The sequence below is a fragment of the Ambystoma mexicanum genome, chromosome 3p (assembly GCF_040938575.1).
Source record: "Ambystoma mexicanum isolate Mex_15411 chromosome 3p, UKY_AmexF1_1, whole genome shotgun sequence".
In the NCBI taxonomy this organism is placed as follows: domain Eukaryota; kingdom Metazoa; phylum Chordata; class Amphibia; order Caudata; family Ambystomatidae; genus Ambystoma; species Ambystoma mexicanum.
In genome coordinates, this window is record NC_090925.1 from 106,701,051 (window position 1) to 106,725,721 (window position 24,671).

The following is a 24,671-nucleotide window of genomic DNA, read 5'->3' on the forward strand; positions in this document are numbered from 1 at the left end:
GATGATGACGATGTGTTCAAGGAGGCGGATTGCCGCATCGTCAAGAGGTTCTCGAACAAAGAGAACATTGTATTACATTGGTTGAAGTTTTACATCAGGAAACAGGAGAATGGGGAACCAGTGGATACTTACGTCACCCACATGAGAGAGCCTAGTGTGGGTTTGAAGAAAATGCAGAGAACATGATCTGCAACATGCTGGTGGTGCATACCAACTGCAGAAGAGTTCAGGACAAATGTATTGTGGAGAAAGAGATGAACTTGGACAAAGCTATTCAGATTGCCCGTGTGGAGGAAGGGACCTTGTGCAGGAGGAAGAAAATGGCGGGAACAGTGCCAACCGGCAATGTAGCTGCGGTGCACTGGAGGGGACATCGGGACAGGCCCAGGAGGTACATTCTTGATGACAAGGGTGTGAAAAAGAAGGAGCCCCTGTAGTGTCAGAGGTGTACCAGCACAAAGCACCTTGCCAATGACAAGGACTGCCCTGCGAGGCACAAAGAAGGCTCTAACTGCAGAAGGTTTGTGCACATCGCAATTGCAGGTTGAGAGGAAGAAAAGTCACATACATCGGCAATGAGGGATGCCCAAGTGAGGATGACGAAGGTACTGAGGATAGCCAACGGTCATCATGGTGGACAGTCCAAGGGGAAGGACAGAGAAACCACATTGTAAAAGTGGACGCAATCGAGACCCAAGTAATGTCCGACTCGGGCTCCGACTTAACAATCTTGCCCATTCAGACTTATAAGAACATGGTAGGGCGTCAGCAGGTAGAAGTGCGAAGCACCAAACACAGACCACCGGTCTTCAGAGGAGCATCGGTCTATCTGTTGGGTTACATTAGGGCCAATATAGAGTTAAGATGGGCAGACCATGACCAGAGTCTACTTCTCAGAAGAAGGTCCAGCAGTGTTAGGGTGGGATGACCAACGCAAGCTAAAAATAAGATTGGATCCCAGCACCGAGAATCAAGTACTTTCAGTGAATACAGGATGAGTGTCAGTGTTGAGGGGAGTGTCCTGCCCTATTTGCGGAGGAACCAGGGAAAATAAAAAATGATGTGCATAAAATTTGGCTCAAGCCCAATGCGATACAAGTTAAACACAAGGTGAGGCCGGTGCCAGCAACTGCAAGAAGTGCCTTACAGGCCCAAATGGACAAAATGGTCAAGGAAGGTACCATCAAGATGGTGGAGTCCTCCGAGTGGCTGAGTCCAGTGGTACTCATCAAAAAGCAGCAGTCAAGGTGGCGCTGCTGTGCAGCAGTGGAGGAAAGTGTAGATCTCTGTTGCTCCATGCGGCCAATAGTATCCTGCTTAAAATATCCTGCTGGAGTTGCTATAACTTGGCGCAGTGGGGACAGCTTTCATGGGGAAGGTGCCGGCTACCAATTGGCATACTACCGGGGAGATCCGGAGTCAGGAAGTGTGTAATTGAGCAGTGTGCTGGGAAGGCTGTGGGAGACTGCAGTGAAGCGGCTGCCAACTTGCCTGGGGCCAGAGCATTGCGGGCCCGCAGGCAACCGCAGTGAACCCCTCAGGAGTCAGAAACAGAAGCACCAGAGGACTGGGGGCCGAGGTGGGCTACAGCTGAAAGGACAGACTGCAGTCACTGTGCAAGGGCTGCAACTGCCGCAGGGACACGCTGCGTGGCACTCGTGGCAGATAGAACAGCAGGGCATACTTACAGCCCGGGCTGAAGAGCGTCAGGGGAACGCCCAATGCTGGTGGTGGTGCGCGGCAGTGCGGGCACAGAGCCCAGCTGCCAAAGAAGAGGCTGATCCCCCTATACTTTGCAACTGTCTTTCCGGTGGCTGGCTAGTAGGCGGGTGAAACGTAGGGGCCCCCCACAGACACAAAGTTTCAGTCAGATGGATCCAGTGAAAGCGTCTCAGTGGCTGCAATCCTATTGAAGATTGTGATTAGAAGCTTGACCAATGCCAGCATTATAGGGACCTTTTCTCCTGCCAAAAGAATTCTCCACCATTCAGTCACTGATCTGCGGCCATATTTGGTGGTTATCTCAGTCATGAGTTTCACTCTCTGGTCATTAATGGCTGGGCGGATCATTACCAGATATTTCAGGGTTTCAGTTGCATGGCCCTCTTGACATAGTCTACATGTTATCAATCTCCCTTCAGGTTTCCTCGGCCTTCGTATATCTCTGGTAGGGAATAGGTTTCATCGGAATCTCAAGAACTGGTCTCTAAAGAACCAATTTGGGAAGAGTTGCAGGTATTTCGGCAAGGTGTTTAAACTTTGTGGTTCCTCGAATGATTTCCCATAGAGTTTGTATTTTGATATTTCCTCCTGCGTACGGATCCAGTACTGCATGTACAACTTTTTTTTTATCTTGTCCAGGTTTGAGAAGAGATTTTGCTCACATTCGCCCAAGTTGGATAATATAGCTTTGCAAATCGATTCCCATTCCGTCAGAGTAGTCTGTCCTTTCGTTTAGGGCTTTTTTTAACGTAGCTAAACCACCTTTTGGTTGTTCTTCTTTTTTCAGAAAATGTATTGAAAGGGTCTTCCAGTACACTATAGCTTTTAGTGAGGTAAGGCCCATCTCCTTATGGATCGCCTGTATTGGAGTGTGTTATGTTATGTGCTTCACTCCCTTTGGTCCTGTGTGAATGAATTGCTGGTGGCAATGCCTGATGTAGTGCTTGGTAGAATGTTGGTGTAGAATGTTCTGAGTGAATTGTCCTTGAGTGTTCCAGAGTGTCAGTTGGGGTCTGAAGCCTGGCACATAGGGGGCTGGTGGATGTCTCCCTTCCTATGTACTTTGTCTATCCCCATGTGTATCTTGTCCTATCACCTCCTTGTGTATTTACCAAACTTGTATTCCTGAGAACTCAGTAAACTGTTGTTCCCTTACGTGTGGCTTTGTGCACTTCTTCTACTACAAAGACACATTGTGTCACTGGCGTCAAGGAACTTGAGGCTCTGGGACGTTTTAACAAGGAAGCAGGAATAAACAGTGAAGCTGCAAGGAAAAAGAGGAAAGTAGCAGCAGAAAAGGAAAGAAGGAACAGAAAGGAGACATCCACTGGCCAGCCCTCCCCCAGCCCAAAACATGAGAAAGCCCCTAGCCAATAGAGACAGTTGGGACTTGAGCAACAAGTGGTACCTGTAGAGGGGGTGTTAAGGAAGTTTCAGAGAAGAGTAACAAAGTTCTTGCCAGGCAGGAAGGTGCGCCTTTTCTCTCGCCATATAAAAAAATAAAGGCCAATCGGCACTGAGGGACATTTATGCGGCAACCAGTGTGCCATCGTCAGTACTATCAGGAGACACGTCCTCTCATAAATTGAAAGCCATCGGTAGTGAACACAAGTACCATCAGCTGTGCAGAGGGACTTTGCACAAATGGGAGTGTAGAGACGGAATATTAAGAGCGACATTTTCCACTAGAAAAGGAACTTTGTTTGTTTGAAGGGGCTAGCGACATACCTCCCAACTGAGAGGTGCCTGTGAATCACCGTGGGTGGCGTTGTGGAGGTGAGAGCTTCGTCTAGTGCGTTGCTGAAGGAATTATGATGACGACAGCTGGGTGCTCAACGGCAGAGGTGCTGACTCGTGCCACGCACGCCAAAGCGGTCCCTTCTTCTACAGAACAGAGCGTCGCTCTTCTGGGGAAAGAGAGAGTCTGTCCTGATGGTGCAGTTTTGAATAGAGAGTTCGGTGGAGGGGCGCTAATTGATTCAGGCGAGGAAGGTGTCATTGAAGCAAACGCAAGGTATGGGGAAAGGATAAAGGTGGTGGGTGAGTCGCCAGTGAATGAAAGGAAGCCTATAATGGAGGTGGGCACGAATCAGAGACAGAAGTCCGTGGCGCATTTGCATGGTGTCTGGAAATTACGTGAAAGGAGTATCGTGCTATGTGATGGCTGCATGGTGGCAATTGAACACGTGACCCCCATTGGGATGAGAATCGGGGCCACTGTTGTGCCTGCAGGGTTTTTTTTTGGTGAAGAGGCTGACCCTTCCATTGCTGTTCTAGAAGAGCTTCACCCTGATTTTATCTGTTTCTTTAAGGAAATAACATGTTATAACAGAGGGTACTGAGTTAATAGGTGAGGTGTGATGGGAGACCTCTGTTATGTATATTGGTTAAGTTGCTTCCAGTGCAGTTGTAAGTTCTGGTTTGTGTGAAGAATGAAGGTAGTGTGTGTGTCATGGCCTCTGTTATGGTTACATTATTTATGAAAGGAACACATTCTGCATTTATAGTGAGGAGGTAATGCATTGAAATGTGATGTAAACAGAAGTATTTTATTGACAGGTTCCTGTGTTTTGTGGTGCAGTGAGGTGCTGCAAGGTCAGCGTGAGGTACTGCAAGGTCTGGATGAGGTGCTGCGAGGTCAGGATGGCCAGTTGGGTCCTGTGCTTTTGTAGTGAGGTGCAGCTATTGTTTTGTAGTGAGGTGCAGCTATTTGCAGTGAGGTGCTGCAAGGTCAGGATGGCCGAGTTGGTCCTGTGTTTTTGTAGCGAGGTGCAGCTATTGTTTTATATTGCGGTGCAGCTATTCGCAGTGAGGTGCTGCGAGGTCAGGATGGCCTTGTGGGTCCTGTTTTAGGATTGTCATTGTCATGATACCCAGATCCAAGGCGCAGCAGCGACGTTGTACCAACCACCCCCACTATGGTCGCAGAGCCCGCAAGTCAGAGCTTACACGGTTTTCCTTGACCAGAACAGGGAAGGAGGGTTAGGGTCTCGATGATTGGATAGGTAGGGGCAAGTTAGGTAAACCGGGTTGAGGGTAAGGTAGAGGTTATTGACAGGACAGGGGCAATATATGGTAAAATTGATTGCTGCGCACTTTTGTTCTGTGTCCTCAGCCCTTATAGCTATTCTTTACATGAGCACCACTTTTGCACATAAGCTCGCCCTTACACTACCTAACCCTATGTCAACAGACCAGTGCACAGTTCCAACAATAGAATTAGCATGCAGACTTAGCTCTGGTCTTCTGAGTCCTGTCCTTGAAGGGCGGTCGAGTCCTTGAGCACGTCTGTGAAGTGTTGTCTTCAAAGGTCCAAGCTAAAGGAAATGACAAGCATTAAAATGTGCCCTTTGAGTTTGCCAGCATTCACACCATGCAACATAAACACACATACACACAAGTTTGCCTCTCTGGGCCCGGATTGTGCAAAGTAATGCACCAAAAACAAGTTATGTGCAGCTGAGCCTACGACTAGTAGCAAGCGGTCTTCCTGCAGACGCCTGCGAACGTTATTAAAGTCGTCCCTGGATTTGCACGAGGGGTCTTCCTGCAGACCCTCGTAAGTGTTGGTGCGTCCAACTTAGTAAGGTGTTTCCGGTGTTTTCGCCTCGCGGGCCTTTCGTGGTCTCCAGGAGGCGGAAACACCCCAACAACAACAATGCGAGCCCCAGCATGGGTTAATTCTCCCCGAAATATGCCGCCCGCGCCTATGGCGCCGAAGTTATGCCCACTTAGCTTTTCGTACTGGTGCAGGGGCTCTGGATGGGCAAACGATGGCCCCCTGCACTTTCCCCTCAATCCCCTTGAGGCTTAAGCACTTATCTCGTGAAGGCGAGGGGCCGGGCTGCTGCTCGGGTGGGGCTGGGCCCCTCGCATGTGATTTTGCTGGAGCTCCGGTCCACATGTCGTGGAGTCTCAAGCGCAAGCCCCGTGCTTGTCGCTCTGCGCATGCGCTTTGGGGCTGCCGTGCCCTTCCTGGTCCCTGATTGGCCCGAATTGGCCCAAAGCATGCTGGGTATTGTAGTCTTTTGGAGCCGGCTGCTGGGCAATGTAGTTTTTAGTGCCTGTTTCCTGCACATAGGGCAAAGCAGCCTTTTATATGGTTGCAACTTTCCATGTAAAGCCTGTTCTACCACAATAGTGCCCACAACTCCCCTGTGCCTAGTCTGTCCATGTCTCTGTCTGCCTGTATCCCTGACAGTCATGTTTTGGGGATTTGGTATCCCGGCTTTGGGGCCACGCTTGGGGGGTTTGGAACTTCAGATTGGTGTCTCAGTACACCTTGGTTATGGTGGATGGATGAAGGTGTTGTTGTGTGTGATTTGGTTGGCTCTGTTGGTTGGTTGAGAGTGAGGGCTGGTTCCCTAGCGTAGGCGTCTGTGGTGGACCCCGCTACAGAATGTTTTGTAGGTATGAGTGTGGGGTTAGCTACTTGGTAAGCTAGTGTAAGGTTCTGAGGTGGTGAGCAGTTTTGGCTCGGAGCGAATATCTTGGAAGAAAAGGATTCTGGTGGTTTGAAATTGCGGTCTGAGTTGGGTGTTCTTTTCCGATCGTATCTCTTACGGTTTCCCTGTGTTCTTTTCCTTACTGGTTCCTTTGGTGTGGTAAGGGGGAGATGTGTTATGTTCTGTGCTTCACTCCCTTTGGTCCTGTGTGAATGAGTTGCTGGTGGCAATGCCTGATGTAGTGCTTGGTAGAATGTTGGTGTAGAATGTTCTGAGTGAACTGTCCCTGAGTGTTCCAGAATGTCAGTTGGGGTTTGAAGGCTGGCAGATAGGGGGCCAGTGGATGTCTCCCTTCCTATGTACTTTGTCTATCTTCATTTGTACCTTGTCCTATGAACTCCTTGTGTATTTACCAACCCTGTGATCCTGGAGCTGAGAACCCAGTAAACTGATATTGCCTTAAGTGTGGCTTTGTGCACTTCTTTTACTACAAAGACACATCGTATCAGAGTGCTCTTCGGTAAACAAAGAAACTTTCTTCCAGAAAATCCCTTCGATTTCTGGCCAATTTTCAGCTTTAAAGGTAAATGAAGTTTCTGGCCCGTACGTTAAAATGGGAGTCACTTTCAACTTATAAAATGAAATGAGTGGAATCATAGAAAATCCACAATATCTTTTGAGGTGTATTCTCCCTTGTCCAGCCAAATTTCACACCTTCCTTCCTAATGATTCCAGTCTTGAGGCATCACAAGTGCTGGTATTTAGGCAGACTCCCAAATAAGTGAAAGATTTTACTACTGGGATTTTCTCTCCCAGTAGGTGCCACTCCATGTTTTTTTCCTTCCTTGACTCTTAACATCTCCCATGGGTATAATCCTTGATTTTAGACCGCAAAGCAAAGCAAAATGACCAGTTTGCAGTAAGCAGCCTTGCCGTGGTGCAGACTAACACGAAAAGCAGTGCCCATACGGAAAACCCAGCACAGGACCCGACCATCCCACTAAATGACATCATGGGGGCAATTACAGAGTCCCTGTCCTCAGTGGAGGAAAAGATTCATGGACTAACATCAGAGGTCTCCTTTCTACGGCAGGATGTTTGTAAGCTGCCATCAAGAGTGGGTGAGGCTGAGCAGCAGACATAGGAGATAGGGGATGCAGTAAGGAAAATGGAGAAACAACTCACAGCAATGTCCCAGAAGCTCAAGGTCTTGGAGAACAGAGCAGAAGATAGCGAAGGGAAGTTGAGGTGGAACAACCTCCATATCCTGGGGCTGCCCGAGAACTTGGAGGGGCACAGCATGGAACTTGTTTTAGAGTAGTGGTTGTTGGAACTCATGGCACAGAGGAAACTATCCAATATGCTAAAAGGGCCCATCAGGTGCCCACGGGAAGGCCAATGCTGGGGGCCTACCCACGTGCTGTCATTGCAAGGCTTTTAAACATTCGGGATAGGGATACTGTCCTACAGATCGCGAGGGCGACTGGCCCAATTACATACAACGACTCTCGCATTGGCTTCTTTCCCGATTGCACGAGGGATGTGCAGTGGGCCAGGCAGTCCCTCGACTCAGTCAAGCGGAAACTACTCTCCTGCGGCATTAAATGTGCACTCTTCTTCCCCTTGCAATTGAAACTCCGGCGGCATTAAATATGCACTCTTCTTCCCCTTGCTATTGAAGGTCAATCATGGGGCAAAGGCACTCCTCTTCAGCACACCACATGAGGTGTGAGAGAGGTACAAAATGAATGTCCAGCCAGCGATGGCCCATACGCCACAGAAGGAGACGCAGCGACCTGGGACAGAATCAGTGCCATCATCTGCCCCATTACATTCTAATGACCTGCCCACCCCCAGAGGAAACGGATGAGATGATGGACCAAAAGGAAGAGGGCTAAATGATGATGGACTGGGGATGCCAGACACCGACACACTTTAGAACATTGAAACTTTATGTTGCAGCAACTTGAGAGATTTGGACTCTGGAGTACGAGAGATCTAGGATAAGCCCAGTTTGGGCCAGCTGCTCAATTAGCAGGCGCTCCACTCATGGTTGAGTTAGCAGGCTCGTGCAGGTTTTGCACGGCCCAGGGCGACAGGTGCTTCAGTTTGGGGAGAAGTGCATGGTGGGGGGAGTTGGGGATGTTTTTTTTACTGTTTCTATTGTACTGGGTTTCACATTGCTCTTTGCCACTGGTTTTGCATTGCTTGGAATGGGCGGGGGGACAGTGGGGCAGCAAATCTTGTAATTGGTTTCACATTGCTTGGCGAAGGTAGGAGGATCTTGGTGGACTGGACTGTGGGGGGGTTATACCACGATCAGGCAGATGTATGAGATGGGGTGGAATCCCCACAGGGCAGGGGCCCTAGACAAACACTCAGGGCTCAAGATAAAGGGGTAATGTTGTTAACATGGAATGTGAATGGGCTATGCTCAGGGATTAAACGCAGGCTTGTACTGCAATTTCTCAATAGACACTCACCAGATTTCACCCTCCTCAACGAAACCCACCTGGCGGGGTCGCACTTTAGGCTCTGTATGCGATCAAATGATAGAATGGCCTTTCACGCCGGCTTCGCTAGGAGGGCACGAGGGACGATGGTCCTGGTGCAAAAAAGAGTGCCTTTCTCAGTTATTGAGCAGCAAACAGGCCCACTCAGAAGGTTAGTGTTGATCCGGGGGGAGTTGTGAGGAGCCATATGTGGAACTGTGAAGTTTATGCGCCCCCCTCTCTCACACGTGATTTACTTAATGCCCTTCAGAAACCTGTAGTACAGGGCGAAGCGGAGGTATGGATCCTGTGGGGAGACTTTAACGATGTGATGGACACAGGTTTGGATAGGTCACACATAGGTGGAAGAAATCCAGAGCTTCCCACCAGACTCTGTTCCTTCGCTCAAACCATGGCTGGAGTCACTTGCATGTGGGGGAGGTTGGGTACTCTTTCTTTTCTGGGGCCCACTCTACTTTCTCCAGATTGGACTATCTTTTCATCCCACTGGCTGATAGCCATAGACTGATCTCAGCAAAGTTCTTGGCCAGGGAGATCACAGAAGATTCCCTGTTGCTAGTGTATGGGGTTGCTGTTGGTACTCTTGTTCAGAGAGGAATTGCCATAGCAATTTGGTGCTGGACTGCCCATGTGGGCGGGACAAAGACTGTTATACAAATGGATATTTCCCATCTGTGAAAGATACAGTGAGCAAAAACGTGTGCTGCAAACTCTCATCTCAGAACAGGTCATCATGCCATGTTCTGTCTGGAAAGGAGCGCCTGCTACCTTTTTTGAAATACCTGTTGCTAGTCAGGCTTAATAGTGGGCACAAGTAACTGGGGCTCGTATGGCGGCTGAAGGCGTATTATTTGAGCTTCACTGAGACACTAGAGCACACCACACAGGAATAATTCTCAATCAATGAGGGATCTGTGGATAGCCCGTTCATGGTTTGGGAGGGATATAAGGCGGTTCTCAGGGGGGTGGCAATTTCGCTGATTGCAGCCCACCATGAAAAACAGGCCATGGCGAATGGAGAGGCAGAGGCGACCTCAGAGAATGCAGAAGCAGAATTGGTGGCCTCTGGGTCAATGGCAGATCAGCTTTAGCTGAAGGCTGCACAGGAAGCACTTCAGAACGTTGCCTTGGATAATGCAAAGCAGGCACACTGGCTCAAACGTAGCCAGATCCACAAAGAAGGGGACAAAGCGGGAAAGTTGTTTGCATTGCTGGAGCGTAGGGAACGGGAAAGTGGTTATGTGAGAGCCCTGCAGAGCGACACTGGTGAAGTCCTGACAAGGAATGTGGATACTGCACAGGCGTTTGCGGGGGTACTTTGAGTCCCTTTATGGGGTTCCGCCCAGTTGGTTGGAGAATAGAGAAGCAGGGGAAACTGTTCCAGAAGTTCTCCTGCAGTTATCTGCACAGCAGAGGGAGGGGTTGAAGGGGTTGGAGACAGATATTTCAGAGGATGAAATAGCCACAGCAATCTCCCAATTACAGTCTGGGAAGGACCCGGTCCAAATGGCTTCCCAGTGGAAGTATGGAAGAAACTGTGTGGGGCGGTGGTTGGGCCTCTCCACCGGCTATTTCTGCAGAGCAAGAGGGAGGGTATATCGCCTGATGATTTGCGGAAAGCACGAATAGTGGTCATTCCCAATCCAAACAAGCCACAAGACTGTTGTGACTCCTATAGGCCAATCTCGCTAATCAACGGGGAAGCGGAAATCCTCGCACGGGTTCTGACAGACCGCCTTTTGCAAGTAATATGGTGTCTAGTTCACCCGGACCAGTGCGAATTTATGCCAACCAAGTCTGAATTTGCAAACGGTACAATTGGCGTTATTACAGGCTAATGCTATCGCAGGTGCGCAAGCACTATTGTCAGTGGACTTGGAAAAGGCATTCGATTTAGTGCACTGGGACTTGCTGTGGGGATCTATGGAAAGCTTGGGATTTGGGGGAAACGTCCTATGCTGGGTCCATTTACTGTATAAGTCACAGGTGGCTGAAGTGCAGGTCCCTGGGGTCGGCTCAAATGTTTTTCCACTGTGACGGAGCATGAGGCAGGGCTGTCCCCTCTCCCGTCTGCTCTTCACCCTGGCAGTGGAACCGCTGGCAGTGAGGCTTAGGACGAGTACAGAGTGGGTGGGCTACAAGTTGCCCTGGGGAGGAGAGGACACAAGAGAATTTCTCTATATGCGGATGACCTTCTGATATATATGGGCAACCCGTCGGTATCCTGTCGCGAGGTGACAAAGATATTAAGCAACTAACAGGGCACCAGTGGCCTTAAGTCAACTGGCAGAAGTCGGTCCTCTTCCCCATACAAGACAGGAAAGCGGCACTCCCGCAGGATTGCCTGTACCAAATATCCACTAGGGGCTTCCGTTATCTGAAATCCAGTTGGACAAACATCTCTCGAGGTTTCTCGATCTTAACTTATGCCCGAAAGTTGATAGATTCAAGTCTGATGTGGTGCACTGACAGTCCCTTCCTCTGAGCCTGATGGGCAAAGCGGCCCTTTTCAAAATGATAACCTTACCCAAGTTCCTTTACGTAATACAGAACACCCCACTCCAGGTCTCTAGGCGGGTGTTTGATGGGATAGATGGGATTCTCAGGGAACTGTTTTGGGGGGCAAGCAAGTTCGTATTGCCTTGAAAAATCTTCAGCAGCCAGTCTGGGAGGGGGGATTGGCCTGCCATGTCTGCGACAGCACTACTGGGCGGCGCAGTTTGAAGTTGTGAGCGACTGGCTGCATGGGAGCCCTGAGCTACCTCACATTACATCCAAGCAGGGATGGATGGGGGGCAAGGGGGTCCGGTTCAGGTTCTGTATGGGAAAGGGGGGGGAATTTCACCCACTTATGACAAAGCACGGGCAGCAGGTATGGATTGAGGCAATTGGGAATATTGGCGGGAAGGGGAGGCCAACTCTGAGTCAACCTCTCTGGGGCAACTCTCATTTCCCAAAACTCAAGATGGGTCACTTCAGGCACTGAGAGGGCAATGGAATTATGCATCTGTCGGACATGGTACAGGGGGGCTGCCTTCTTCCCTTTTGAAGCTTTGCAGGAACGATTTGCCCTAGGCCGGGGGTACCTCTTCAGATATATGCAGCTATTGCATGCATGAAAGCCCAGTTCCCGCTCTGAATGAAATTCCACTGAGCTCCCCATTGGAGGCGTACCTATTTGTTGGGCGGATTGAGACGAAAGCCACGTCTATGTTGTATCAAGTCATTTTGGCTTTCGGTGCTCAATAACTGTCCCGCCACAGAGGAAATTGGGAGGGGGACCTAGGCCCAATGGATCCAGAGGAGCGGGTGGCAGTGCTGATGTTCCCCCAGGAGATAGGTATATCCACCAGGCTCCGCCTTATTCAGTACAAGATTCTGCATCAGGTTTATTACTCCCGTATTCAATTATTTGTGTGGGGCGAGCAGACAACGATCGTTGCTTAAGATGTGGGTGACCGGGATGCACGTTCTTTCACACCCTATGGGAATGTGCGTAGATTCAATTATTGCGGGGGAAATGTATATGTAAGTTGTCAACAGTTATTGATTTGGAGGTCCCCAGAGACCCGCAAAGTGTATTACTTGGGGTTTGGGGAGAGGAGTTCACTAAGCACGAGAAGGTCTTTCTGGCTATTGCTCTGGGACTAATTAAGAAAGTCATCGTCGTACAGTGGGGTCACCGGAATGCCCTCGGATGGCCAGTTGGGCTGCCGAGGTGGACATGTGTATGAACTTGAAACGGCGTGTGTATAACGCAAGGGGATGTCCAACAAAGTTTGTGAAGGTTTGGGGGAAATGGGAGGAGGGTGGTGATGGGTATGGGATTTCAAGGGGCAGGTGGAGATGCTGGACACTGCCGTGGTTGATTATCATGCCAGACTTCTGCTAAATGCCCAGCAACTTTATTTTTACATTTTTTGGTTAACTGCTCAAAGCTATTATATCAAGCAATGTAAGTTATGTTGTGGGGGTTTTCAGCCCCTCTTTCTGTTTCTTGTTTTTGTTATGGAAAATAATAAAAACAATGTTTTATCGAAAAGCAGCAGTCAAATGAGATAAGGGTGTGTATCGACCTGCGCAGCTTGAACATTGCAGTGATAACGGACAGCTATCCCTTACCCAGCATTAACACACTTATTCTTATGACGAATGAAGCAAAATACTTTTCAAAGCTAGATATGTGTGACACGTACCACCAGGTAAGCCTGCACAAGGAATCAAGAACGCTCACAGAGTTCATCACACCCTATGGCACTTATCAATACACTTGCATGACATATGGCTTGTCATCTGCTGCCTCAGCATTCCAAAGGATGATGGACTCTGTTGCGCAATGTGTGGAATGTGTCGTACTTTCAGGACGACATTCTTTTTAAAAAAAAACACTTTATTGTGTTTTGATTACAACCTGATAACAAACAAAACAGTCATGCATGCAATAGACGGGTGTATCATACAGCATAATATGGCGACTCAGAGCGCATTAACTTGTGGGGGTCACAAAGGCACATTTTGTGAGAGGGGGGGTGGACCCCATTTCGTAAATCCCCGGGTATAGGCAAGTCCAGGTGTGCGTCGTGCCTCTACCCTGTGCCCAGGGGGTGCCAGTGTCTTGACCTTACTCACTGGGGTTTCTCGGATCAGGGCTCTGCTGGGGGGGGGAGAACATTGTTTGTACCAGTGTGTTCCAAGCATCGATTCTTGCACTGCTTTCATGCATTCCTTTTTGCAGTGCATTATTCCATACGGCCGATTCGGCAGTGACCTGTTTTGGATTTCCAGGCTATCACGATCCTGCACTTTGCCAGGATGCACATTAGGTCCTTCATTTTGGATAAGTGTGCTAATTGTCTGTTGCCTCTCAGCAATAGTCTTGCCGATAGGATTCTGGCTGCCATGCATGCAATTGGATGCCACATGTGGCCGCTCTAGCTTTAATCTCCTCCCAGAGTTTCCTGATCACCGGGCATAACCAGAACATGTGTAGCATGTTTGCTTTTCTGTGGCGCATCTTGGACATGCCTGCACTGACTTGCAACCCATTTTGGATAGCCTGTCTGGGGTTAAATATGCTCTCTGTGTTACATATAATTGTGTGAGTTCGAATCTGGCATTTCTGGAGACCTTTTTTATATACAGTAGGGCCCCTTCCCATTCTGTGTCAGTTAGATCTCTTCCCAGCTCATTTTCCCATTTGTTGCATGCGGGCGACGCTGTAGTGTTATAGTTGCGCAGGAGCAATTCATACAGTCTGGACACAGTGTGACCTTGTTCACCACATCGAACCATGTGTCGAGTACTTAATTTGTTCCCTCTCCCATTTTTAGCCCTGGCCATCTTTTGTTTACTGTCTCGATCATGCCTTTGTATAACATGAATTGGCCTTTATGTATATCGTGGTCTGCTGTTAACCCCTGCGCCTGGAACTCAACCACTGTCGTTGCTTCCACAAGTCCCCTATGTGGGCGATTCCCTTGGTTTCCCAATGCCTACGAAATGTGCGCAGGGCTCCCGGTTGGGTATCAATGAGTCCCACTAGGGGGACATATATGGAGCAAGGTTCCCGGGTTTTTAGAATTTTAGAATCTTTCATGCTCTTCACCACAGGGTGAGGCCTAGTGCAATAAGCAAGGGGGGGTTTCTGGTTCGGGGTCTTGCTAGCCAATATTATCGCATTTAAGTAGCAGTGGCGCAATGCAGGTTGTAAGAGTATTGTATCTAGGGAGCGCTCATCTCCTAACCAGTTTGTGACAAACTGTAATTGGCCTGCTAGGTAGTATAGTTTGAAATGCTGTAGTTTTAGCCCACCCTGATCGTAGTCTTTTCTCTAGTGCGACTAGAGCTACTTTGTTTCTGCCCCCTCCCCACAGGAATTCTCTGATGGTCATATCCAGTTGTTGAAAAAATGCTTTTGGTATGTCATAGGGTCTATTGGTGAAATGGTATAATAGGCGGGGGAGCACCATCATTTTCAGCAATGCTGCCCTATCCAGTAGCCCTAGGGGCAATGTCTTCCAGAATGTCATGGAAGTCGTGACCTTCTTGAGCGCGACCAATGTATTATTTCGGTGCAATGTCGCTGGGTCGTGGTGTATATCAATTTGCAGGTAGCGAAAGGAGTTGCGTTTCCATTTCAGGCCCATTACGGGTAGTTGTTCTGCACTTAGCTCTCTGAGTGCTGCTATGGGGAGCCAGCATGACTTGTCTTTATTGACGGATATATGCCCGACATTTAATTTGCCATAAGGTCTAGTAGGAGCAGCAGATTCTGTTCCGGCTTAAAGAGAGATTAGGAGGGTAGTGTTATCTATTCATATCCCTGCATCAGCGTATTCCTTCCTGAGGAAGAGGGTCAGTATGTAGAGCATTGGTGACAATGGACAGCCTTATTTCGTGCCTCTGTGGATCTCCCATTCCTCCAAGACTTGTATGCCTGTTTTGACCCTATCTTTGGGCTTCGTATAGATCAGCTTGATCCATCTCAGAAACGTTGGACCTATCCCAAAATGTGCTAACACGTACAGCAGCCAGTCCCAGCACACTGAATTGAAAGCTTTCACTGCATCTAGGGATACTACCGCACTATCTCCTGGCATGTGGTTAGTTTGGTCGATGACGTGGTGAAGTCTCCTCAGGTTCCACGTTGTATTGCGGCCTGGCACATACCCTGTTTGGTCTGTATGTACTAGGGTTATTATGACCTGTTTTAGTCTCTTGGCAAGGGCTGCCGTTAGTATTTTACTATCTTAATTGATCATGGAGAGGGGCCTATATGATCCACAATCAAGTGGCTGCTTCCCTGGTTCCAGGATTGAGATGATTGATGTCTCTGGCATGGTGTCTGGTAGCATATCATGTTCGTATGCTTCTTCATAGAGCTCCAAGAGTTTGGGTGTTACTATCTCTTTGTATTTTTTGTAAAACTCTCCCAGGAGTCTGTCAGGGCCCGGGGTTTTGGCCGTCGGAAGGTACGTGATTACTGCTTCCAGCTCTTCAAACGTCAGCGGGGCGTCCAGAACTGACTCCTGCTCTGCTGTCAGTTTCAGTAGTTCAATTTGAGTAAAAGCACATCTCTAACTTCTGTGCTCAGAGCTGGCAAGTACAGTCCTTCGTAGAATTTGGAGATGACCCCAGTAATGCCCTGCTGGAGTCTTATGATCTCTGTGTCTTGATTTCGTATCAGGCTAACCGTGTCACTTTGCGCCCCTCGCTTGGTGAGCCAGGCGAGTAGCCTTCCCGGTTTGTCAGCATCAGCATGCAATTTCTGTGTGTATTTCATGTATTCTAGCTTCCCTAGATTTTCCCAAATGGTGATACATTTTAGTCTCAGTGCTGTCAGCACCCCTGGTTCTACCCCTGTTAGTCCCGCTGTTTTTTCTTTCCTCGCTATGTCGTCTTCAATATCCGACAGTTCCCTCAGTACGTCCCTTCTGAGGGCTCCCATCTTCCCAATTGCTGCGCCCCGTACCACCACTTTAAAGGCGTCCCATAGAGTGCCCGTTCTGTCTATGCTTCCTATGTTAAGCTGAAAATATTCCTCTATCACATCTGACATATGACTTTGGAATTCCTCCTCCAGCAGGGCTTTTGCGTGCAGTCGCCATGTTGGTATAGAGGTTCTCGTGGCAGTGTGCAACCATGTTGCCATTAATAGGGCATGGTCTGAGAGGGTTCTTGCTTTAAACTCTATTTCTGTGAATTTGCCTAGGGTCTCTGTTCCGGTGGATACGCTGTCTATTCGTGTGTATGTACCGTGCGGAGCAGAAAAATTGGACTAGCCTCTGTCTTCGCCGTGTTTATCCCTCCAAACATCCGCTAGACTGAGGTGGCTCAAGAGGGTTTTTAAGGTTTTCACTGGTGGGGCTGTTTTTTTTATTTGGTGTCAGATCTGTCTAGTAGTGGGTTGAGTATGCAATGGAAATCTCCCCCCAGATGTATGTCGCTCCCCTGTATGGTGATATTTGGGGACCCAATGATCTGAAGAACCCGGTGGCATCTTGGTTGGGGGCATACATGTTTACTAGGCACACCTCTCCATTTTGAGGTAGGCTGTGTACTATCACCAGCCTGCCCTCTCTATCCCTATTTACTTCCAGGAGTTGGAAGGGGACTTTGGGGGCCACCCATGTCAGCACCCCTCTAGCGTAGGTGGAATAGGTTGAGCCGTATACTGTACCCCCATTCCCTTGCGATCATGGGCTGTTTATCACTTGACAGGTATGTTTCCTGTAGGAACGCTACTTTCACCCTCGTTTTGTTTAACCATGCGTACACCCTTAATCATTTCACATAGTTATTTAGTCCCCTTACAATCCATGTGACTATGTTCGTGCCTTCAAGACGTGTCACTACAGTTTGTCAGTGTACCTGCATTTTCCCATGGGCCCTTTTGTTTCTGCATTTTCGCAGTCATTTCTTCTTCCCTTTGTGGACACTGGTGTGTGTGTTCACCCGTTCTCAAGACCCCAATCTCTGGGTTTATCCCTGTGTCTCTCACAACTGGGTAGTGGGGTGCTGGGTAAGTCAGACCCCCCTCTCGGTCCCCTTGAGGGCTTCTCTCGTTTCCCTTTTGGGTGCTTCTTGCCAGTAGGTAGACCAATGTCTGCTCATTATTAAGAATGTGTTCACCCACCTTAACTTCAACTTTGAACAAACAAACTTCAACTTACTCTTTAACTTTGAACAAATGCCCAGCCACCCCTCCCTTGCTCAGGCTTAGCTGCCTTTCTCACGCAATCCCACATTGCAGCAAGCAGCACGATGCCTCACAATTGGCATCTAAACTTTGGTAAACGTTCTAGGAGTTTCTCGTTGCAGCAACAGTCAGGCATTTTTTTTTAAGTGAGAGGTTCCTTTACTACCTCCTGCTGCACTGCTTGGACATGTCAGCCCTCCTCGTCTTGTCTATAGTGAGGGTCCCTTTACAGTTCGGGGCACAAGGATGGCTTTCGCCATTGGTGGTCACTCAGGTGCGTTGTTGTTGTTGTGTCTGGCTGCCAGTTGGAGTATGCCCTATTGTCCATCCAGGTGTGGGTTTCAGTGGTGGTCTTGAAAAAATAGGATCTTCCATTATGTAGGTGTCATAATGCCTACCCCCAGGGAACCAGACCAGGTCCAGCAACCCCGGAAGCAGGCATCAAGTTATTTTGAGCCAGGCTCATATGGAGAGTCCGTCCTAGCGCCATAGGCGCCAGGCTCATAGAGTAGAACTTACCTGATGCAGACCATGCTGCAAGCTTACCTGATGCAGACCATGCTGCAGAGCTCCAAGCCAAATGAGAGTTGGAAGGGACTATTTTACCTAGGGACTATTTTTTACTCGGGTGGGGCTGGGGAGGAATACTTACCTGGGACTACTTTGGAGGCTATTTAAACCACGCCCGAAGAGCAGCACACGCTTTGCGTTATTCTGCATCCAGCAGCGTAACGCTCACCGTGTCTGCAAGCCTGCATCCAGTCTTCTGCCACGCCCGCCTCGAGTCTGCAGCTCCTAGAAAAAGGGAGGAACAGAAGGAGAAGAGGTTAGAATAAGAGCAAAACCTTCGATCCTTACCTGAATTCCAGATCCACCGCGCCTTCGAGCTGGAAGGAAGAAGCATTTTACGCGTGCCGCCTCGCCTGCTGCAGCGCCGCGCTGAACTTACCGGCCTTCGCAGCATCCTCACGATCCACTGCATCCTTCTGCACATTCCCGCCGCACTCTGGCACCTAAGGGGAACACAAGAACAGCAAAGGTGAGCCAAGGGAATAAACAGAGGCAATAGTAACTACCCCTATAGACTTACCCGATTACCGCCAGGGGTACTATTCCTCTTCACGCGTCGGCGCAGTCTCCATTGTATCCTCGCCATACCCTGGCCCCTAAGGAGAACAAAAGGACAACAAGGTGAAACGAAGGGACAAACAAGGTGAACTCTTCTCACCACAATAGACTTACCTAATTTTACCACCGGAGGCATTATTCCCCGAACTTCATATTTTCTCTCCACACCTGAATAAGGGAGCAAGCCACAGGTTACATTCTGGCCTTATTTTATTGAACTGTGTAGGATAAGCCAAATCCTTACCTGAACTTCGTCAGCTACCACGAGGAACTCTTCGCTGGGGTCAAGCTGCAAACTGCAAGGAATCGGACAAGAATGAAAGTCAGACATGTGAACTCTTACGAACTACATACTTTTCGGAGTCAATATTGTTCTGGAACTCACCAATTCCTTCGAGCCAGTGAAGCAACTGGTTATCAACGCGCCCCTGCGCTCAATGCAGGATGGAGAGCTCATCATTTGAAACCATCAGGTGAGACTATAAGAGGGGACATCAAAGGTGATCTGTGAGGAGAACAGCGGAGGTGGGGGGGATTTACGCTCAACCCCACGGGTGGTTCATTCCCTTTCTCCATTTACAGAAGAATATTCCTATGGGCCAAGCAAACGAAGCTAGGTGGGCCAGTCCAGTCTGTCATCTCGGCCCTACGCGTCACATCGGTGGAGACCGCAGCTGTCCAGTTCAGATCGACGCCTCTGTGGGAGCCAGGTGAGCGCAACAGTAGGACTTTTAATTTGGCCGGGTATAGAAGCATTAATCGCAGGTTTCTTTTTTCTTAGGCATTCTTTTGTCAGACCAAACATTGCCTGGTCTTCTGCACTAGCACCGTATAGTCGGGGTAGCTAGCCAGCCTCGAAGAGTATCTTGTGATTGTGCCACCTTCTCTTGAAAAAGTGATGATCTTGTCCCCGGTCTTTAAAGTTCACAATTTTAGCTATCATAGGCCTCAGTGTGGCACCTGGAGGGGCTCTTTTGGCCAAGGATCTGTGGGCTCTCTCCAATGTGAAGCCCTGTGACAGTGTGCCAGAGCCGACCTCTTGTAGCAACATATTTTTGATGTAGTTGGTAGCGTCTCTGCCCTCCTCTCCTTCTGGCAGGCCCATTATGCGGATGTTGTTTCTTCAGGCTCTGCTTTCTGCGTCCTCGCCCCTGTGTTCTAGGGTATGTATTCTGCCAAGCATATCAGTGATTTGGGTTTGGGTGCCAGTGATATTTGTGGCGTTCTCTTGCACTCAGTGTTCTGCAGTGCCCATTCTGTCAGCCAGTGCCCGCACATCTTGGCGTAGTAGGCCCACGTCCAATAATACAGCATCAATTTTGTGTTCCAGTGTGGATTTTAGTGCTGCAATCGCCTCCAGGATAGGACCGTTTTCTTGGCGCAGTGCCTGCAGGTCAGGACGCGTTGTATTAGTGTCTGTGGGAGGATGTGGGCCATTTCCACTCTTACGAGCATAGGATTCCATTGTTGTTTGTCTTTGCCGCTCTGCTGTTTATTTGGCATTTAGGCTGTTTCTTACTGGCCCTTTTATTGGTGTTGTCTGCGGTCATCTTAGGTGTGTGAGGTGCTGTCTACACCCAGGACAGTCTGGGATCTGCTGACCTCTCTGACCCTTGTATAATACAGGTGTTATAGACTGGCCTGGGGTCAAGTGTGCTCAATATATTCCTTAATCTCTTAGGGTCAATGTAGTAAGGCTGTGCTGCCACTTGAGTTGAGGTAGCTAAATGTGCTGTATTGTGCAGCCAGGGCCCCGAGGACAGTGTTCCCAGGGCTATTGTTGCTCCTGCCGAGTGCCCGGTGGTTCTGTCCAGAGGGGCGGGGGGGACAGAGCGAGCACTCCACTGGGGGTGCAGCTGCCATTGTTGTACTCTGGGGTGGGGGGCCGCAGCCCGTGAGCGCGTTCTCTGTGCGCACTGATCGTCGTGCACTCTGGTGCAAATTATATGATATGATAGGTTATTTATAACGCGCTTAATACCCAGAGGTTTCTAAGCGCGGACCTGGGGATCGAACCTGTGTTGCTCTGTGTCGTCTTGCTTTCAAGGCGAGCATGTTGCCTCTGTGCTATCCTCCTGAGACAGTATGTGGCCCCATAGGGGGGGCTCAGGGCCGCTCGACGGTCCTGAGCTCATGCTCCAAACCTTCAACAATTGATGGAAAGTGTTCAAGCTGGCTTTGCCTCCATGACCGATAAGTTAGACAGCATCACAACAAACATAAATGCCCTCAATGGTAAAATGGAGCATGTATGTGTGAGAATGACAGAGGCTGAAACACGAATTGGGACATCTGAGGACGATATTCATACCCTTAGTTCCAAGATGACGACAATGGCCGCAGACCTAAAGAAGGCCCTAAGTGCGACAACCCTGAATCCAGATCAAGGAGGATTAACATACGCATTGTGGGACTTCTGGAAGACTTTGATCATAGCCCAATGGGAATGGCTATTGAAAAACTGTTGAAAGACCTGCTTGGCGACCAAAGCTTCTCCTCCATGTTTGTTCTTGAACAAGCCCACAGAACACCGACCGCACAGCCTAGACCTGGAGCCCCCCGAGCAATCATTGCAAAGCTCCTTAATTACAGGGACTGTGACACTGTCATATGCCTTGCCAGAGAGAAGGGTCCACTAAACTATGAAAATACGTCAATTCACATTTATCCAGACTTCTCCACTGCTGTCCTTCTGGAATGGAAATATTTCATGGGTGTCAAGCATATGCTACGTGAGACGGCCATTCCATATGCTATGCTTTTTCCGGCGCGACTATGCATAAAACATTGGGGTAAAACTTAGTTTTTCACAATCCCGGAAGAAGCTGCGGCCTATATTGAGGCCAACATACCAATCACCCCCCAACTGTCAGTGAATGGTGGAGATGGTGAGGCATCCTCATCAAAATGACCCTGGTTAAAAGGATACTGATATGTGAACTTTTTTTGCTAGGGGACATGTGCTGAATGTTTTTGCATTTGCAACTTCCACTACGACCTAGTACCTAGACCTAGATACACTATTTGATGTGCTTATTTAATAAGGCCTCGCAAATCCTTTCGTATTTAAGTATGCTATGAAGGGCGAGCCATCGCTGGGATGTCTGAGGGAAGAGACAGTAACCCCCCCAGGCCAGGTTGCTGTTGATTGTTGTTCGATATTGGCACAAGTTGGGGATGTGCGCTAAAGTTGAGGAGGGGTTTGGGGGGTAGGATGCACATAGCCCTGATTGGAGGGGGTAGAGGTGGGTAGGGGGAGAATGGGGGGATGGGACAAAAGTTGGGTTAAAATTGTTCAGTCAGTCACAGAACCAAAAATATGGTTGTATACAGTCCTTAATAAAAGTTAAAAGGCCTGTTCACCTAGGCATCAAGTATATCTATAGCTCAAACTGCCCTGTTGACCCTTAACATTTTAAGCTGGAATGTGCGTGGCCTTTGGAATTATGCAAAGGCGAGGATAGTGATATCCTATGTGAATACACATGCCATTCAGATTTTATTCCAACAGGAAACACACGTACGTGGGGGCATGAATGGCACATTTGCTAAAGGATGGGGTCCGAATAGATTGTTTACAGATTTCTCAACTCAGTCCAGAGGTGTACTGACGCTTATACATAAGCGTTTCGCCTTTGTTTTTATTACACTAGCAGGTAGACCCAGAGGGCTGTTATGTCATTGTACATTGTCAGTTGCTCAACAGGGAACTGCTGTTAGTAAATTCATATGGGCCTAACCTAGATGACCCGGGATTTTACCTAAAACTTGCAGATATAATCATGATGTATCCATCTGCCCCGGTCATATGGAGGGACAGGAACACCATTTTGAACTTAGACATGGACAGCACTGGGTCGGATCCCAGACCCCTGTGGAAGGCGGCTGATTGTATCCTTGATCTGATGGCAGAATTTTGTCTACACGATGTGTGGCTCACACTTCACCCAAGTGAGCGAGGATTCACCTTCTACTCTACTGTGCATGACATGTCGCCAGGTTAGATTTATTCTTTAGCTCTGACCAGTTGGTGGGACTTACAGCAGACTCTGTTATTCTTCCCGGCACCTATTCTGAGCATTCCCCAATTAAACTATCCTTGACCCGGGGATATACCCCTAGAAACCGCAGCATGTGGCGATTCAAATCACTGACCCTACAAGACCTGGTCATCCGAACCAACTTGGGAGACGATATCCGTACGTTCTTTTTGACAAACCATAACGGTATGGTATCATAGGCCACGCTCTGGCAGATGTTCAAGGTTTTCATAAGGGGCATGGCCATGTCACGAGAATTTGGGGTACTCTGCGCCATACACAGGGACATAGCTAGCAGCGAAGACAAGCTTCAAAAACTGGAGCTTGACTACATGGCCTCACCTAATCACATTAAATTAGCTGCCATTAAAACTCAATTAGAGGATTTTTGTCAGCTGGCAGATAGAGAGGTGAAGTATTTCATCAGACCTTTAGCGGCTAGAGGATATGGTGAAGGTGAGAGATCAGGAAGAACACTGTCTAATCTGGTAGGTTTAGAAGGGGAACTGAGTCATATAGTAGGAGTTAGGGATGAACATCAAGTGCTGAGCCACTCGGAGCAGGAAATTAATTTGGTGTTTGTGCAGCTCTACAGGACACTCTATTAAGCACAAAAACAGGGAGATGAGAAGGGCCTTGAAGACTTATTGGAATACATCCTCATGTCCATATTATCACTGATTGCTAGTGCTCAAATAAACACCCCATTTACGGCGGAGGAAATACTGTGCGTAATTAATGAACTGCCAAGAGCCAAGGTACCGAGCCCTGATGGACTCATGGCAGAGTTTGACCTGGAATACAGGGCACTATTGGCACCCCCCCTTGTTGAAGCTCTGGGGGGAGTCTCTTTGTGGGGGTCAATAGTTGTACTACGTAAACCGAAAAAAAAAAACAAGTGAGGAGTGTAGCTACTATCATTGATGAATATTGACACCAAGATCTTTGCCACGTTATTGGCCAATAGGTTACTGCCTCTTATGCTGGCCTTGGTATATGGCGACCAGGCAGGCTTTATCCCTGGAAGAGAGACCTCCCTTAACCTTAGGCGACTATTTAATATCATGTCCCGCATTTCCCCTACGGCCAATGCGGTAGCTATTACACTCGATGCCCAAAAGGTATTTGATATGGTGTCCTGGTTGTTCCTATTCGCTGTTCTCTGGAAGTGCGGCCTAGGCAACACTTTTATAAGTTACAACAAGATCCTCTATAGGAAACCCATGGGCGATATTCGTACCAACACGGCTCAGTCAGCCCCATTTCCACTCAGCAGAGGGACATAACACGGATGCCCGCTGTCGCCTCTGCTATTTGCTTTGGCTATAGAACCTATGGCAGACCTAATCCACTCTAGGCACAGGGGCAAGGGCATTCGCTTAAAAGGGCGCCCAGAGATCATATCACTATATGCGAACAATGTCCTATTGTACATTAGAGACCCACACCATAACCTGGACCCTATAATGTTTGTTTGTTTGTTTATTTGTTTTTTTGCATTTATATAGCGCTACAAACCCTCAGGCACCTGAGCACTGCTTACCCACGGCGTGTGGTGCTCATTTATCGACCTCCGGAGGATGAATGCTGAGTTTGGCCCTGCCGGGATTCAAACCTGCGTCGGCAGGCTCTGCACGGATGTCAAAGCGAGCGCTCTACTTGCTGTGCTATCTGACCGGCTAATTGCTAATGTGGGATATCGCTCGATTCAGGAAGTACTCAGGGTTCACAGTGAACTATGAGAAATCTCAGACGTTTCCTTTAACGGATAACACACCCCGGCCTGGGGGTGATGTCCCACTGAAATAGGTACTAGATAACTTGAAGTACCTGGGAATCACAATATCGAGATCTAAGAATACTTTACTTACTGGTAACTATGAAACCCTAATAAGTTACGCAAGCACTAAAATGTCTAAGTGTACGCGGATATCCATGTCACTGGCAGGTAGACTGGCGTTAATTAAAATGATACTGCTGCCCAAAATTCTATATACATTTGTGAATGTACCGATATGGCCAGGCAGGCGGTTCTTTGAGGATCTCCATAGAAACATTTCTCAATTTCCATGGCACCCTCGTGACATACAGAAAAAATGGGCTGTGATGGAATGCCTTATGATAT